At 45.4% G+C, this 19,571-nt stretch overlaps 1 protein-coding gene across 4 annotated transcripts in view; it reads right to left on the bottom strand.

Moving 5' to 3' along the window:
• ralgps1 (Ral GEF with PH domain and SH3 binding motif 1) overlaps positions 1–19,571 on the bottom strand; it is a 723,987-nt gene that overhangs the window by 445,328 nt on the left and 259,088 nt on the right. The gene's annotated exons all lie outside the window — the stretch shown is intronic.

Here is a 19,571-nt window from a genome sequence, read left to right as displayed (position 1 = left end):
TGCTCCGGTTTCCTCACCCCCCTTCCCCTCCCAGTCAAAAGATGCGCAGGTTAGGCGAATGGCCATACTAAACTGCCCCTAAATGTCCAAAGGTTGGGTGGTCTTACAGATTGGGCCTAGGTAGGGTGGCCGTTTAAAGGGTTGGTGGAGACCCGATGGGCCGAATGGGTCGAATGACCTCCTTCTGCACTGTAGGGAATCTAAGATGATATTTGTGTAAATTAAGGTTAAGTAGCTACAATTGCAGGCACTCCTTGGGTAAGGTGTGCCCCCAAAACAACATTTGAATTTAATTTTGATATTTCTTTGTAATTTTATTTGAGTTTCAGCTCCCTTTAAGAGATTTGATTATTTGTTGTTCACGAAATATAAAGAGACGCTTAAGTTTTGGTTAAAGATTTTATTTCTGTTTACAATAATGTGGAATTGCCCCTTTAAAAGCGGTCGATCATTTGTTTAGCAGGTTTTTCAAGTGTATAAAAATAAACCTATAGGCACAGGGTGGGATTGTAAAGTTCAGAACTATACAGTTGGAATGTCTCACTTTGTGAATAATTTTAAAACCAAGTAAAAATGTTCCTCCTTCACCTTTAGACAACAATTATCTGCTACCATGGTGGATTTCTACCATGTTAAATTTCTCACAGCCAGTTAGTAAAGGAGATAGCCAGAAGCCAAATCACAAAGTGAGACATTAAAAATGCACAGCACCTAAATTGACCAGTATTGAAATACAGCCCTTCTTACGCTGCAAAAAAAAAGAAAACACATTGGGGTTGATTCTTCGTACAGGTTGAGCATCCCCTATCCAAAATACTTGAGGCTGAGTGTGTTCCGGATTTAGGACATTTTTGGATTTGGGATATATTGCACAGGTGCGGCGTGCGTTGGAAACTGAGCATGTGTGGCACGCGTTGGGAAGTGAGCATGTGCAGCGCGCGTTGGGAAGTGAGCATGTGCGGCGCGAGTTGGGTACTGAGCATGTGCGGCACGCGTTGGGTACTGAGCATGCGCGGCACGCGTTGGGTACTGAGCATGCGCGGCACACATTGGGAACTGAGCATGTGCGGCACGCGTTGGGAACTGAGCATGTGCGGCGCGCATTGGGAACTGAGCATGTGCGGCACGTGTTGGGAACTGAGCATGTGTGGCCCGTGTTGGGAACTGAGCATGTGCGGCACGCATTGGGAGCAGAGCATGTGCGGTGTGCGTTGGGAACTAAGCATCGCCCAGGAGCCTTGTGGGATTTCCCATTCATGACGTCCTGTTGGCGCTTGAAAAAAAGTGCGGATTTCAGAATTTTACGGTTTTCGGGTAAGGTATTTTGCAGGTTTTCCTGGTTACCCTCTTCTATTTTCTTCCCTTTTCCTCTTTGCCCACCTTTACTTTCCAATCCAGTTTTTAAAAATTAATTCATGGGATGTGGGTGTCGCAGACTGGGTTCACATTTATTGCCCATCTCTAATTGCCTTTGAACTGAGTGGCCCGCTAGACAATTTCAGATGGCATTTTAAAAGTCAACTACCTGGTGGATTTGGAGTCACATGCAAGTCAGACCAGGTAAGGATGGCAGATTTCCTTATTTCCCTAAAGGGCATTAAATGAACCAAATGGATTTTTGCAACAAGGTGCCATGATCATCATTGGTTTTCATGGTCATCATTAGGCTTTTCATTCCAGATTTATATTGAATTAAACTTTCAACATCTAGGAGCGGGGTGAGGAGAATGAGGAGGGGACGTGGGCGGATGCCCTGGAAAGAGTGAATTCCTCCTCTTCTTGTGCGAGGCTTATCCTCATACAGTTCAAGGTGCTACATAGGGCTCACATGACCGGGACGAGGATGAGTAGGTTCTTCGGGGGCAAAGACAGGTGTGCTACGTGCTCGGGGAGCCCAGCGAACCATGCCCATATGTTCTGGGCATGCCCAGCGCTGGGGGAATTTTGGAAGGGGGTAGCAAGGACGGTGTCGAGGGTGGTAGGATCCAGGGTCACGCCAGGCTGGGGACTCTCAATTTTTGGGGTTGCAGTGGAGCCGGGAGTGCAGGAGGCGAAAGACGCCGGTGTTCTGTCCTTTGCGTCCCTAGTAGCCCGGCGGAGGATTTTCTTCAGTGGAAGGATGAAGGGCCCCCAAGCGTGGAGGCCTGGGCCAATGATATGGCGGATTTCATCAAATTGGAGAGGGTAAAATTTGCCCTGAGGGGATCAGTACAGGGGTTTTTTAGACGGTGGCAGCCTTTCCTTGACTTCCTGGCAGAACGGTAGGAAAATAGGCCGGCAGCAGCAGCAATCCTGGGGGGGGGTTTAGGGTTAGGGTTAGGGGGTAGTTTCGGTGGAGGGGAGAAATGTGCACGTGTTTATTGAATATGCCAGGTGCTAATCTATTTCTTCTTTTTGTAGTTACTGGGGGGGGGGGGGGGGGGGGGGGGTGGTTTTGGGGGTTATTGTGTTTTTTCTTGTTGTTAATTCTGTTTTCTTGTTGATATTTTCTGTTTTTGATATTTTGTGAAAATCTCAATAAAAATAATTTAAAAAAAAAAGAACTTTCAACATCTGCCATGGTGGGATTCAAACCCAGAGCATCACCCTGGATTCCTAGATTACAGTCCAGTGACAATGGAGCCGCCACCCTGATGATGTAGGAATGTGGTATGATTCACTGCAAGAATTGTGGTTTATTTCCAGCATTTCCTATTCTCAATTGAGATTTGCAGCGTTTACAGTTTCCCTCCTTGTTATCATGTTCTGAAATTATAGTCATGTTGGTGTCATGTTTTGTGCTTATTTCATAATCCAATTAAATGTCACTTCAATGGGTGTTTAACAAGATGGCTCATGAGCTAATTATATTTTCTTGGGAAGACATTCAAATAAAATGTTGATATACTTATTCCGACAATAAATTACTGTTTTATGTTTCCATCATCCATTTTATGAACCTTCTTCTGAAGTAATAAAAGTGATTTTGATAAGCTTCCTAGAGAAGACAGAATTCTTGTAAAGAAGGATTTATTCAAGCTGAAGTTTAAAACTAATCCACTAGTCTTTTCAAAACAAAAGCCTGGCATTTTGCCATTGCTAATCAGCTCTTTGAATTCCTGCTCGAAAACGGCAAAGGCAAATCAACATCAAGTTGGGAAATATAGATAAGCAGGTGAGTGAGAAAGGAATAGATGCATATACTGTGAGGGTTAGACAAAGAGCTAAAGTGAGGAGGGGTGGAAGGAGGTTAGGTACATATAAACACGGGGGCCGGTTTAGGTTTAAACCCCGTATGGGCTGAGATTATTCCTGAATGCCCCGCCATCTCAACCTTGCCCCTTGCCTGAGGTGTGGTGACCCTCAGGTTAAATCACCACTAGTCAGCTCTCCCCCTCAAAAGGAAAAGCTGCCTATGATCATCTGGGACTATGGCAACTTTACTATAAACACCATCAATAGCCCAATTAGGCCCAATGGGTTTTTTCTGTCCTGTAATTTGAATTAATGCTCCGAATAATATTAATATGAATCAATGGAAGAATGTATTTTTGCACATCACAAATACTATAATTGTAGATTAAACTGGTCTTTAGATGATTGTCAGTAATGTTCACAAATGAACTGTGCACAGACTTCGGAGGATGTTTGATTATTGCTATAGGTTCGGGACAACTGATGTTAAGCGCCGTTAAAGAGGTCGTAAACCAATAACGAATCTGCAACAAAATGCTTTGCGCCAAGTCCGAAACATGGAGTGTAAACCAGCTGTTCAGGAACAAAGTGGCTCTGAGATGAAGCAGAAGTAGGTAGCTTTGCTCAAGTAGACTTGACTCCAGATTTATCCCACAGTCTTAACATAAATGCAATGTTCATTGAACGTTGCACTTGAAGCAATTTACCTTTGGAAACCTACAGCAGTCTGTGCAAGCTCTGACCTTTCTTCAAAAGTGGTACCAGACAGAGTCAGAATAGTTTCTTGGGGACAGTCAAGCAGGAAGGGAAAACACTCTTGATAATCACATGTACAAAGCAAAGCTTCAAACATTTTCTCAAACGATTGGCAGTATCTTGTGATGTTGTAGGTTGAGAGAAACAGAAAGCGTGAAGTTATGTTGGACTTTACTGATTTCAATCCGTGTATTTCAGAACATTGAAAGCGAGCAGAACTCTCCGTGACTGGTATACAGAGGGTTACAAATTATATGAATAGTACAGTGAGAGTCTGGAAAAATAAATCAACCACTTTCACTTCTGACAAACAGGAAGACTATAGTAACCTCAGACATCGACTAAAACCCCATGCCGATTGATACTTTATAACATATTTCATGCTTTTTCTTGGAACAAACTGATTTTTGAGTAGCCAGTTTGAAACATATGCTCACCTTTAATTAGCAGAATGAAAATTAAATGCTGTTCAACAATCATAGGATCTGAATGGTGTTATTTTAAATGCTTAAAATAACACGATACGTACCCCATGTTTACTGAACAGCATTTTGTTTTCATTGTTAACAATCTGACATTGATAGCTAAATCATATTATACTATATTACAGTCAGATTTCTCTCATAACTGGTTGTATGAACTGATTTGTTCGTTAGCTTTCTTCTTTAACATCACTGTATTTTAAAGTGTGTTTTTGAACCATTTTGTGGAAAAATCCTTTTACTTCTAATTAACAATTCACTACCCACTTCAGCAAAAGCAATTAAACGTTTCTGAAATACCCTCGTTGTCAACTATCAGTTAATGCTTCACGTGTAGAAGTGTACGGGCGGTGTTTTCTGTCCCCCTCCTGCTGGTGGGATTTTTTGGTTGGTGCCGCCAAAGTTTTAAAAAATATATTTTTATTCTCCTCCTTTTTCACATTTTCTCCCGAATTTACACCCGCCAACAATAAACACCAATCAGCAACAGATATGTCAATCCCCATAACAATAACAACGATCCCATCCTCCCACCAACCCCCAAACATCAGCCCACATGTTTACACAAACAAATGACCAAAAAGGAATCAGGGATTACCATAGTCATCCTTAATATACACAGCGCCCCCCCCCCCAACCTCCCCCCCCACCCCAACTAATGTTCGATGTTATCTAGTTCCTGAAAGTGCATAATAAATAATACCCATGACTTGTAGAACCCCTCCGAGCCGAGCCTCAGTTCAAATTTAACCTTCTCGAGGGTCAAGTATTCCAACAGGTTCCCCCCCACCACGCCAGGGCACAGGGTGGAGAGGCTGCTCTCCATCCCAGCAGGATCCGCCTTCGGGCGATCAACGAGGCGAAGGCTACGATATCTGCCTCCGCACCCGTTTCCAACCCTGGCTGGTCCAACACCACGAATATTACCTCCCGGGGACCCGGGTCCAGTTTCACACTCACCACCTTGGAAATTACCTGAAACACCTCCTTCCAGTACTCCTCTAGCTTTGGACAGGACCAAAACATATAAACGTGATTACCACCCCCCCCCCCCCCCCCCCCCTCGCAACACCCACACATCTTCTACTCCTTCAAAGAATCGGCTCATCCCCGCCCTTGTGAGGTGCGCTCTGTATACCACCTTCAGCTGTATCATCTCCAACCTCGCACATGAGGTGGAGGCATTTATTCTCCGGAGCACCTCACACCAGATCCTCTCCTCTATAACCTAGAACATAGAACATAGAATAGTACAGCACAGAACAGGCCCTACGGCCCTCAATGTTGTGCCGAGCAATGATCACCCTACTCAAACCCACGTATCCACCCTATACCCGTAACCCAACAACCCCCCCCCCCCCCCCTCCCCCTTAACCTTACTTTTTAGGACACTACGGACAATTTAGCAGAGCCAATCCACCTAACCCGCACATCTTTGGACTGTGGGACTGTGGGAGGAAACCGGAGCACCCGGAGGAAACCCACGCACACACGGGAAGGACGTGCAGACTCCGCACAGACAGTGACCCAGCCGGGAATCGAACCTGGGACCCTGGAGCTGTGAAGCATTTATGCTAACCACATAAACCTCTCCCAACTCTTCCTCCCACTTTGCTTTGATCCCTTCCATGGTGCCTTATCCTCTTCCAAAATAGCTCCGTACACCGCTGACACTACCCACTTCTCCAGTCCCCTTGTCGTCAGTACCTCCTCCAGCAATGTGGAGGCCAGTTCCTCCAGGAAGCTCTATATCTCCTTCCTGGCAAAATCTCGAACCTGCATGTATCTAAACATTTCTCCCTGCTCCAGCCCATACTTCGCTTCCAGCTCCCTCAATCCTACAAACCGACCCCTAAGAAACAAATCTTTTAGCGTCTTGATCCCCTTCTCTTCCAATTTCTGAAAACTTGGTCACGTCAAAGTTAATGAATTATTAAAATGCTCACCATATTCTACAGTCCCATCACCATCATAAAATTCCACCCTATAAAATTCTGAAAGGCTGCTGACACAGACCTCTGAAATTGTTGATACGTTTGGAAAAGAAAATCAAAGTTGATGAGAATCATTTACATTGTGATCTGTTCCCGACCGACTTGTGTTTAATTTGAGATTGGAGCTTCCAGTAACACCATGGCCTCACGAATATTCATGCATTATCCTTGTGCTGATCTCCAGCTGCTCAAAGATTCACTCCACCCCGTATCCCAACGTTGCACCAAAACACACTTCGAACGCTTTGAAAATGAAAATGAAAATCGCTTATCGTCACGAGTAGGCGTCAATGAAGTTACTGTGAAAAGCCCCTAGTCGCCACATTCCGACGCCTGTCCGGGGAGGCTGGTACGGGAATCGAACCGTGCTGCTGGCCTGCTTGGTCTGCTTTAAAAGCCAGCGATTTAGCTGAGTGAGCTAAACCAGCCTAATCAGGAACGAGCAAGGATTTGAAGGCACTGCCCACAGAGTGCCAAATCGCAACTTCACAATGGCAGCATTCGTAGATAATTCCATTTTCCACACTCCCCGACCATATCTGGGTGAAGTTCTGAATAAAACGTATCTCGCTGTCCAAGTCTTTTGGCCATCCAATGTCTCCCATGTGACTCAGAATCAAATTTTGTTCAAAGACGCTCCTGTGAAGAACTTTGGGATGTTTCATTATGTCAAAGGTGCTATATAAATGCAAGGTGTTGTTGGTTTTCCTAACCTATATTGAATTGTGGGCAGTTTGGAGTGGGATGTGCACCTCGAAACCCCAAATCACTTCACTTTCACCCTAACAACCCTGGAAAAGAATCTGCATGAAATCCAAATTTAAAGGTAGTCATGACGCATCAATTGTTTCTCCAAATTACTTAGTTTCTTGATTAGTTTATTTCAATCATTAAAAATAATTAAATTCATTTGTGTTGTACCTGGAGGAAAAAGTGTCTTAATGCACATGTGTACTATATAACCAGCAATAAAACCAGAGCGCTTGGCTCCGCTGAATATTTTACATTTTATTACGACATCCTTAAATTAATACAACTGGTGAAATTTATAATTCGGGGAACAGCACCTCATTAAGGTTTCTAGAAAGTGACTTTTGACACTTTGCCAGTTCCCAGCTCTTTTCAGCATACTTCCAAATTAACTTTACCTTTAAAGAAGCAGAGCTTCCAATTCACTTCAATTGCTGAGGTATAACACACTGATGATCTTTTTTGAATCTTTACAGCCATTGTGGATACAGTTAAAACGTGATGCCGCATTTTCCCTTTTTAAAAATTGGCAAGATCCTTTACTGAAGCATTGTACGATAACGTAGGTGGTCTTGTGGTGCAGTGGGTAGCCTCCCTGCCTCCGGGAAGCTCCGGATTAGAGTTCTACCCCAGGACTTGATGGCCAAGGAAGGTGCGTACTTAGTCCAGTCAAACAGGTTGCAAAAATCCTTCCAAACAGACAATGGCAGGTGAAAGGGCGGGAGAGACTGCTGGTCAAGCCATGCTTGATGCACTTCTCAAGCTGTGAGCCCCTGGCAACAGACTAGCAACAGTTCCAAGAATAACTAGCTATGGAAGCAGGCAAAAGCCTACCTTAGTGCACCGCTGGGGGCAAGAAGAGAATTGCAATGGAGTAAAATAAATTAATTATTTTTAGAATCATAGAATTTACAGTGCAGAAGGAGGCCATTCGGCCCATCGAGTCTGCACTGCCCCTTGGAAAGGGCACTCCACTTAAGCCCCACGGCTCCACCCTGTCCCCTTTATCCCCGTAACCGCACCTGACCTTTTTGAACACTAAGGGCAATTTAGAATGGCCAATCCCAACCTGCACATGTTTGGATTGTGGGAGGAAACCGGAGCACCCAGAGGAAGCCCACGCACACACACGGGGAGAATTGCAGCCTCCGCACAGACAGTGACCCAAGCCGGGAATCGAACCAGGGACTCTGGAGCTGTGAAGCAACTATGCTAACCACTGTGCTACCATGCTGCCCTCAGGATAGGTTTGATGGGTAGCTGGTCTTTCTCTTACTGTAAATTAGTTCACAATCATAGACGGCACAGTGGCTAGCACCGCTGCCTCACAGCACCCTGATGACCATTCCTGTGGAGTTTCCACTTTCTCCCCGTGTCTGTATGGGTTTCCTCCGAGTGCTTCGCTTTCCTCCCACAGCCTAAAGATGTGCAGGTTAGGTGGGTTGGCCATGATAAATTTCGCCTTGGTGTCTAAAGATGTGTGCAGGTTAGGTGGGGTTACAGGGTTACGGCTGGGGAGTGAGCCTAGGTAGGTTGCTTTTTCAGAGTGTGCAGACTAAACGAGCTGAACGGCCTCCTGCTGCACAGTAGGGATTCCATGTCCTCAACAGCGTCTCTCCTCTGTGATTTTGTAGCAAAAGCACAGACATACCGGGCACGTGACGTCATTGTACGTGTCGGGCGCATGACCTGCCGTCTGCCGCCGTTTCCGCCGTCAGACTGCATTGTTCGCATTTAAAGGCCGGTCACGGCCGGCATTCTTTAAAGCTAGTCGTGGCCATTGGGCACTTCACCCGCAATCGGGAATGCCGCGACCGATTGCTCTGTGACCCTCCCGTGGGTCGCGACCTGCAGTCTGAAAACGTCAGTCCTGTGCATGATTCGCAAAAGGTTAGCATGCAGGTAGATCAAGTAATTCAGAAAGCTAATAGAATTATTGTCACTTATTGCGAGGGGGATTGATTACAATAATAGAGTTTGCTTCAGTTATGTAGGGCAATTGGTGAGACCACATCTGGAGTACTGTGTATAGTATTGGTCTCCTTACTTAAGAGAAATGTAGATGCATTGGAAGCAGTTACAGGAAGGTTTATTGCACAAATACATTGAATGGTGTGTTGTCAGATGAGGAAAGGTTGGAGTGGCGAGACCTTTATCCGCTGGAGTATAGAAGAGTAAGAGGCAAATTGTCTGAAACATACAAGATTTTGAAGCGTATTGACAGGGGTAATTTCCTCTTGTGGGAGAATTTAGAACAAGAGGTCACTATTTAAAAATAAGAGGTTTTCCATTTGAGACAGAGATGAGGAGAAATTCTCTCCCCCAGGAGGGCCTTTGGAACACTTCCTCAAAAGGCAATGGAGGCAAAGTCTTTGAATATTATTAAGGCAGATCTGGATAGATTCTTCATCAGCATGGGAGATTATCTGGGGTAGGCGGGAATGCGAGTTGCAATCAAATCTGACGTGACCTCATGGAATTGCAGAGCAATTTTTATAAATCCCTAGGTTCCGAGAAAACCCTTTCCTTTCGTCTGATGTTAAATCCTTTGCCAAATCACAAACCATCACTGTTGCCTTTGTATTCCACTACATCAAATATGTCATGACGTACCAGTGCACTGCCTTAAGCAAAACAAAGTCATCATTGGTTTTCCCTCTACAATTCGGTATTTGTAAACAGGTTGGTCATGAAAATCTTCAATCCGCCACTCTGGTGGTTCAAACACATCTTTTCTGAAACCAAAGCAATAACCTCCGATGCCAATTCATTCTTTCCTGGGGCACCAAACTCTTTTATCTGGCTCAAGTGAGAGTTTGTAATATGCGAGCTCCACCTGCACGAAGCAACATGCTTCAGCCAGTGAATAGCTTCGAAGCAAGGTGGCACCTTGGGAGTGCAGAAACCTCCACACGAATACCCGGCCTTAAAATTACTTTATAAAAGGTGCAACATGATCAGATAATCAGCCACAGCTAAGGAAGAGCTGGTGTTTGGTACAATTTTATCCATGTGCCGTCTACATAATTGGGAGGATCTGGATACACGGTAGCACAGTGGTTAGCACTGGTGCTTCACAGCTCCAGGGTCCCAGGTTCGATTCCTGGCTTGGGTCACTGTCTGTGCGGAGTCTGTACATTCTCCCCGTGGATGCGTAGTTTTCTTCCAGATGCTCCGGTCTCCTCCCACTGTCCAAAGATGTGCAGGTTAGATGGATTGGCCATTCTAAATTGCCCGTAGTGTCCTAAAAGGATAGGTGTGGGCTTAAGTAGAGTGCACTTTCCAAGGGCTGATGCAGACTCGATGGGCCAAATAGCCTCCTTCTACACTGTAAATTCTGTGAGTCTATGAACAGCGAAACCCAACATTTCAAAAATTTGCCATTGGGTTGTCATCACAAGCAAAAACATACATCAACCACGACAATCTGGTTTCGATTTATTTCAGAAACTCTAGACAGTTCATTAATTTTTTGAAAATGTATTCATTCATGGGTTGTGGGTGGCGCTGTCTAGGCCAGCATTTATTGCCCATCCCTTGAGAAGGTGGTGGGTGCACCGCCTTCTCAACCACTGCAATCCACGTGGTGTCGGTGCACCCACAATGCTGTTGGGAAGGAAGTGCCAGAATTTTAACCCAGCCACAGTGAAGAATATTCACAAAATTAGAACAAGAGCTGCTCACAAATGGATAAGAATTTGATGTTATTGGATGCATCATTCTGATTTCCACACACTGCTGGATCCCTTCTCACTTACTCCTGGAACTCCAAAAAAAATGGCGTAATGATAAGCTACGGCTCGAATTAAAAAGGCGGCACGATAAAAGGCTTGAAAAACGTAATTATCGTTTGGCAAAGGTGTGGCACATGAACTGTGCACAGCTCCAGAAATTTAAAAAAAATTTCAAGGCTTTTACAATGGGACTTGAATGCACCACTTTCTCACTCGAAAGACAAACCGCACCACCAGCTAGCCACAGGTTCCACCCCGGTGAAGAATAGTGATAATTGTGCACAGCAGTCTTGCACAAACAATACGAAAACGGCTCGCGATCAGCTTAGGCCATGTTGTTAAAGGTCAAAACATTGGACAGGACACCAAAGACAACTCTTCTGCTCTTCCTCAGCAGCAGGTCACTCGTTGGAGCTGCAGGAAGTGCAACAAGAAGAACTAAAAAGGAAACAGAAGCAAAGCAAGTAACAAGAAGTAAATGCTCACTACCGGCTTGGGCTGCACATGCAAGGCTACACACCAGTTGAGGGAAGCAGGTAGTGTCATGGGAAAAGTCAGGAATGATGCAGCAGGGGGAATACTTGTAAAGAGCAAGAAAAACTAAGTAAATACACAGGCTTCATGCATTGAAAGAAGCCTTCCACAGAATGGAACACATTTCTTGAATGAAGTCACTAGTTTGGCACAAGCTTAGGGAAAGTAACCGTATGGGCTTCTCGAGTGAACAGCAGCCTTACAAAGAACGAGGAGGAATGGCAGCAAGCCAGCACATTGAATCAAATGAACTAATTAGCGGAGACCGATTAATTCCAGAATACTCCATTTTAAGTGGTAGATATGTTTTGGGAAATAACTACTTCAATAAAAAAATGTATCAAAGTTTTCCCAGTTAACACATTAATATCAGGAGATGCCTTCCGGACCAGAGGATTGGAAAACAGCCCATCCATTGACTGACCCAGTCGGTAACCATGCAAACAGCTACAAATAAACTTTTGCATCCAGTTCCTAACTGCTTCATAATGGGTTCGGGAGCACAGGGAATAAATATATTGTATTTTTTAAAAATTGCTTAATCATTAAACTACTCCATTTGAAACTAATTATAACAGGGTATAATTATAATTGAAAGTCATCAGTTTGTTGCCTCTAAGTAAATATATATAAATATATGGGGTGCGATTCTCCGCTCCCACGCCGGGTGGGAGAATCGCGGGAGGGCCGCTCTGGCACCCCCGTGATTCTCCCAAAACGCGACACGCCGCTTGGAGAATCGTGGGCCGCTGTGATAACAGCGGCCCACGATTCTCCGACCCGGATGGGCCAAGTGACCTGCCACTCACGACCGGTTCACGACGGCGGCAACCACACCTGGTCGCTGCCGTTGTGAACATGGCACCAGATGCTCGTTTGGGGCTTCTGGGGGGCGGAGTGGGGAGTGAGCACCACGACCGTGCTCGGGAGGGGACTGGCCCGCGATCGGTGCCCGCCGACCGTCGGGCCGGCGTCTCAATGGGACGCACTCTTTCCCCTCCGCCGATCCGCAAGATCAAGCTGCCACGTCTTGCGGGGCACTGGAGGGGAAGACGGCAACCGCGCATGCGCGGGTTGGAGCCGGCCAACCCGCGCATGCACGGCTGATGTCATTAGGCGCGTCAGCAGCGTCATTCTCGGCGCGCCGGGCCTTGACGCCAGCGACAAGGCCCGGCGGCCGAGATTCATGGCACGGCCCTCCTAGACCCCCGGCGGGGGAGAATAGGGGGCCAGGAGCGGCCTCCGATGCCGTCGTGAACTTCTCCGGGTTTCACGATAGCGTCGGGCCTTGCGGAGAATTCCGCCCATGGGCTTTATAAATGAAAATCAGCCCAACAAAGACCAAGCAGAAAGAGCAGCAAGAATAAAATCAAATCATAAATGCTAAGGAAAAGATGGCCTTTCATTTTATTTATACTGTTTTCATGCATGGCAGAATTAATTAATTAGTCACATCGGGACGAATTTTCATTGGGGTGAGGAGATGCGTTTTGGTGTTTGAATGGCCACACTGATCTATTTTGTTTGTTAAATCTGATTTTTCTCTGCATACCCAACATCGCCCCATTTTCCTTTGGCCTTTTTGCAGGCTGGGAAAGCCTAGTGTCCAAAACAGGTTTGCTGCCGCTGAGGTAGTGTTCCCCATTTTAAATGGGCAGCATGGCAGCATAGTGGTCAGCACTGCTGCTTCACAGCTCTAGATTGCTTCCCGGCTTGGGTCACTGTCTGTGTGGAGTCTGCACGTTCTCCTAGTGTCTGCGTGGGTTTCCTCCGGGTGCTCTGGTGTCCTCCCACAAGTCCCAAATGACGTGTTGTTAGGAAAATTGGACATTCTCAAATTCTCCCTCTGTGTACCCGCCAGGCGCCGGAATGTGGCGACTAGGGGCTTTTCACAGTAACTTAATTGCAGTGTTAATGTAAGCCTACTTGTGGCAATAAAGATTATTATAATTATTAAATTGGATTAATTGGTAACATTTTTGACACCTTCAAAAGCCACAATTAGTCGCTGTATTGTGAGACAGAATGGGGAGTGGCTCTAGGGTGCCCTTTGGAGGGTCGGTGCAGACTCGATGGGCCAAATGGCCTCCTCCTGTACTATAAGGATTCTGATTACCCATCTCTCCTCCTGTACTGTAAGGATTCTGATTACCCATCTATGATTCACGCTGAGCTGCGGCTGACATAGTTAGGGCAGCATGGTAGCATGGTGGTTAGCATAAATGCTTCACAGCTCCAGGGTCCCAGGTTCGATTCCCGGCTGGGTCACTGTCTGTGCGGAGTCTGCACGTCCTCCCCGTGTGTGCGTGGGTTTCCTCCGGATGCTCCGGTTTCCTCCCACAGTCCAAAGATGTGTGGGTTAGGTGGATTGGCCATGCTAAATTGCCCGTAGTGTCCTAAAAAGTAAGGTTAAGGGGGGGGGTTGTTGGGTTACGGGTATAGGGTGGATACATGGGTTTGAGTAGGGTGATCATGGCTCGGCACAACATCGAGGGCCGAAGGGCCTGTTCTGTGCTGTACTGTTCTATGTTTGCGAATGCAAAGCAGCCTTGCAGGAATGGCAGGAAGTTAGTGATAAATGAAGTTGCCATAGAGACAGAAAGTCAGGATAATAAGCAAGCTAAATAGACAACAAATAAATACAGTTACAATCAGCACCGAGGGCCAGCCAGCTCTGTTAAAGGTTGGACTGTAATCCTTCAGGCTCAGTGCCCAGGCCTGATTCAACGTCCTGTGCTTGCATTTATTTTTTTAACTAATTAATTTGCGGTTTCCCAATTCCGATCAAGCTCAATTGCGTCTGATGAGATCACAGTTGTTTGAATTATTTGCACAACCAAAATGTCCATTAATTTCAGAAACATTGTAAACAGTGACATAATGCTAAGGGTTTTCTCAAAGTTGCTCCAAGTCCACTGCTCTAACTTGACTGGAGCGCAGTGTAAACTACACACAACACTACACTGCCTCGACACGGTGAGGGAGTGGAATTTGAGTCACAGTATGAGAGGGTTGAGAGGAGAATGCCTGGATACTACAAGCAAGTGTTACTCAAGGAGCTCTTGTGGTGCAGTGGGGAGCATCCCTACCTCTGGACTTGAAGCTCCGGGTTCAAGTCCCACTTCAGGACTTGACGGCCACAGAAGATGTGTTCATTAAGTGGGCAAACAGGTTGATTTGCAGCCTGGAAATCATTCCGATGCATCTACTGGCAAGTGGTGAGAGCAGGTGAATGTCGTGGTCAGTCATTTGGCAGAAAGACGGACTGTTAGGTAATTTGGACATTCTGAATTCTCCCTCAGTGTGCCTGAACAGGCGCCGGAGTGTGGTGACTAGGGGATTTTCATAGTAACTTCATTGCAATCTTAATGTAAGCCGACTTGTGGCAATAAAGATTATTATAGGTTTGAGGCGGCACAATGTCACAGTGATTAACACTGCTGCCTCACAGCTCCAGGGTCGTGAGTTCAATTCTGGCCTCAGGTGACTGTGTGGAGTTTGCTCTTTCGCCCCGTGTCTGCGTGGGTTTCCTCCGGGTGCTCCGGTTTCCTCCACAGTCCAAAGACGTGCAGGTTAGGTGGCCATGCTAAATTGCCCATTAGTGTCCAGAAGGTTAGATGGGGTTACTGGGTTACGGGGATAGGGTGGAAGCGTGGGTTTAAGTAGGGTGCTCTTTCCAAGGGCCAGTGCAAATTCGATGGGCTGAATGGCCTCCTTCTACACTGTAAATTCTATGATTTTAAGACAACCCCAAACGATGGTGATACTTGCCAAGCAGAGCCATTGACCAATCCAATGAAATTCTACTCTCACCAATGCCCTCTTCAGCACATCGTACCTGAAGGAGGTGGTGTGACAAAACGGTGACATCAGGAAGCATTGGCAGGAAAGAGATTTTTTTTAAAGTGTCTTCTAGTATCTACATGTCTCCAGCCCAGTCCTTCTGGCCTTTGCTGCTGACTTGCAGCTTGTGTTTAGCAAATACATTTCCCATCTACAAAGTTCCCACAACAAACATAATTAAACTAAAAAGAACCCGAGGCTGTGTTTACTTCACAATGAGGACAATGTGGTTTTTCTAAGGAACACAGCTGCATTCTGGCAGAACAATACCTTTTGCATCGCATGATTAACTAGCCTAGCTTTATAAAACAGCGCATCATCTAACCTGTCTTTAGCAACACAATCTGAAATCTGTTAGTACATGTAAAAAGACCTTTGTCTCGCATGACTCCCAACAAACTTCAAAGTGCTGAAAGTTTAGGCAAAGGGAAAGCTAATCATTTCTAATTTATTGATCATCTGGCAGCTATCCAAAGAGAAGAAGCCAAAAATTGACAAACAACTACCAAACTACGCAATGTCTCTTCGCAATTCGCATTTAATGACATTCAGAACAGGACTATAAATGCCACACCCTTCCTGGGAATGCCCAGAGAGTTGCCTAAACACAAGATATTTGGGATAAACAAAGCTCTTTAGCAGTTAAAATCACTAGCATTCCCCAAGCTACGTACGGCAGATCTGCTACCCGTTCAAATCCTCCATGGCTTGCCCCCCCTCTATCGCTGTAACCTCATCCTGTTATCTGTGCACTTCTACTTCAGGCCTTTTTGAGCAAGACCCATTGTAATTATTTCAGTGCTTACAGATATGCTTTCAGCTGCTGAGGCTGGAAGCTCAGTAGTTCCCTCTATGATCTTAAACCTCCCCTTTTACCTCTTGAACCAGATCTGCCCTGATATCTCCTATGTGGCTCCCGTGATGATAGGTAGACTATCATCTGTATAGCGTATGAGTAGTTCATCATCATCTGTGCCTGTGCAGAGTCTGCACATCCTCCCCGTGTGTGCGTGGGTTTCCTCCGGGTGCTGTGGTTTCCTCCCACAGTCCAAAGATGTGCAGGTTAGTTGGATTGGCCGTGCTAAATTGCCCTTAGTGTCCAAAATTGCCCTTAGTGTTGGGTGGGGTTACTGGGTTATGGGGATAGGGTGGAGGTGTTCACCTTGGGTAGGGTGCTCTTTCCAAGAGCCGGTGCAGACTCGATGGGCTGAATGGCCTCCTTCAGCACTGTAAATTCTATGATAAACTAATGAATATGATCTGCATGCATATAAGAAGTTATATGTTTTACTGTTGTAGTTCTAGCATCCAACCAGCAGGTGGGGCGAGAACGCAGTCACGGGACCCGGATGCACCACATGTTCCTTCATAAGGTGTTTGTGAGGAGTTGACAGCAGTATCAGATTTGAGTAGGTCTGCCGTATCTTAGTGTAAGTTAGTGTTAGACATTATTTCCAACTGTATTGCTCTTAGACATTTTAATTATCCATTAATGTAGTATTAGTAATAAATAACTTTGCTTATAAAACAAAGTCTAATATTCTTTGTGCACATGGCAATATCCAGATTCCACATCAGCCCAATCAAAGAACATTACATCTCAGTGTCAAATTTTCATTCTCCTCCGAAGCACTGTAATGTTTTGCCATGTCAAATACATGTTGCTGCTGCTATGACCTAGCAGGTAATCACAGGTGAAAGGGTGGGTAGCAAGTCTTCTCCTTCCTCCAGTCAGGAAACTAAAATGATTGTGGGATTTCTAGGATCTAAATTTTTGCACTTTCTTTTGAGGCAGTTTGTTAATCCAGGAAGAGTTTTGTTTCAGTTTCTGGGCAGTGTCAAAACAACTTGCTTTCATACAGCATCTATAGCAGTACAAAATCCCCCAACGCACATCATTAAGTGTCATACCTGAAAAGGTGACAGAACTCTGAGTGCGACAGTTCTCATTTGCACTCGGTTGCAAAACTCCCGAGTTCAAATGTGAATTTTAAGTGAACATTTGATATCTGAAAGTAATCAAGTGAAGGAACTGATCTAAAACCACAGCAATTGCAAACATTTATCTGCTTGTATCTGTACAAACCACATCAATTGTGAAGGGTAACTATTTACGTGACATCATTGTCGGTGCTGAGCGCTATCAGGAGGTATCAGGACAGGCGACCATAAGCTTGGTAAAGAGGTGACTGTAGGAGGAGATTTAGAGGAGAGAGAGATAGGTACCAGAGAGATTTAAGGAGGGAATTTCAGAGCTCAGGGCCTTGGCAACTGAAGGCAATAATGGATATAAAGAAATTGAAGATGTGCAAGAGGCAAGAACTGGGAGACCTCTAACATCATAGAGGATTGTAGGAGATTACACAGATAGGGAGGGGTAAGGTATGGGAGGAGTGGAATACAAGGAATGGGAACATTAAATACAAGGCTTTGCCAGACCAGCATCAGTGTAGGTTACGCAGTTGGGGGGGGGGGGGGGGGGGGGGGGGGGGGTGGGGAGAGGTAATAGTTGAACGGGACCACAGGGGCAATGCTGTCATTCAAAGTCTCTGACCAAGGGCAGCACGGTGGCGCATTGGTTAGCACTGCTGCCTCACGGCGCTGAGGTCCCAAGTTTGATCCCTGCTCCAGGTCAATGTCCGTGTGGAGTTTGCACATTCTTCCCATGTTTGCGTGGGTTTTGCCCCCACAACCCAAAAATATGCAGGGCAGGTGGATTGGCCACACTAAATTGCCCCTTAATTGGAAAAAATTAATTGGGTACTCTTAAATTTATTTTTCAAAAGTTTCTGACCTTAAGCAGCTTAGGAAATCGCAGAATAACACACTGATGCAGTTGCCCTGAATTCCTTTTATCAAAAGCTGATGATTGTGAGAGTTACTGGGCTAATGACAAGTCAGAAAGTTAACATCCAGGATAGGCAACTATTCAGCAGCAGGGGTGGCACAGTGGCACAATGCTTAGCACTGCTGCCTCACAGCGGCAGGGACCCAGGTTCAAGTCTAGCCTTCAGTGACTGCGCAGCGTTTGTATGTTCTCTCTGTGCCTGTATGGGTTTCCTCCGGGTGCTCCAGTTTCCTCCAACAGTCCCGGTTAGGCGGAATGGCCATGCAAAATTACAGGGATGGGGTGGGGAGTAGACCTGGATAAAATGCTCTTTCAGAGGATTGGTGCAGATGGGCTGAATGGCCTCCTTCTGCACTATGGGGATTCTATGACAAGAGTTCAAACACATTTCCTCCCCTGGAACAAATGCCTCAAGTTAGTAACATTTCAGAAGGTGGTTCACCCAAACAGGGTTGAAGGAAAAACCATCGGGATTATTTTGTCGCCGGAAAGTTACTCAACATTAATCAGATCTTGTTTGGCAGTTCTAATACTCTCCATTAATCTGTCAAACAACTTATTAATTATATTGCAGATTAGTAAAACTCACAAGATGGAACACTGCTGGATTTATGCATTCCAGAACTTTTATCCACTATTTACAGATTTGGCTCAAAGGTAGAAATTTATGTTTTAGTGGTTGTGTTAGATTTTCCTCACTTTGTGTAGTTCACTTAATTCATCTTCGTCGCAGCAACATGTGTCAGATAACACGCTGCAAGATATTTTCCAGATGACATCATAACCAAGTGCTCTTTCTTAAAATGTCTAACCTCAAAACACTCGGGAGAGATGAATCATTCTGCATGGAAAATGTACATTCGGGTTTTGTTCCTTTTTATTTTAATACGGTGATGTTATTAATGCTGTTTCATGTGGGAATGCAAATAATATCTGACCTTTTGCCGAGGGGAAATATGGGAAAAACACATTTACAGAATAGACCCATGTTCAGACACCATTTAATTCCAAAACCAGAAACGATTTCCTCCGGTTTCCTCCCAGTCTAAAAACGTGCTGGTTAGGTGGATTGGCCATGTTAAATTGCCCTTAGTGACCAATACGGTGAGGAGGGGTTATTGGGTTACGGGGATAGGGTGGAAGTGAGAGCTTAAGTGGGTCGGTGCAGACTCGATGGGCCAAATGGCCTCCTTCTGCACTGTATGTTCTATACAAGTGCAGCGAGGTGCTCATTTGAGTGGTTCTTGTTCAGTAGAGGGATAATCTTAAAGCTTTAATGCAGCTTATCCCCCTGCCTGAACTGTATTTACTTCCCCTTTGTCCTTTGCAACTGTAAACTTCAATATGTTCCACAAAAAAAAATGTTGGCTGCTTTCTCCCCTCATTCATCGACTCTCCTCATTCATCGACTCTCCTCCTCCGGTTATCATTTACTTTTTACACTGTTGTTAAATCT

The sequence above is a fragment of the Scyliorhinus canicula genome, chromosome 21, assembly GCF_902713615.1.
Source record: "Scyliorhinus canicula chromosome 21, sScyCan1.1, whole genome shotgun sequence".
NCBI lineage: Eukaryota > Metazoa > Chordata > Chondrichthyes > Carcharhiniformes > Scyliorhinidae > Scyliorhinus > Scyliorhinus canicula.
Note: the sequence above shows the minus strand (reverse complement) of the source record. Positions and strands in the feature narration are given on the sequence as shown.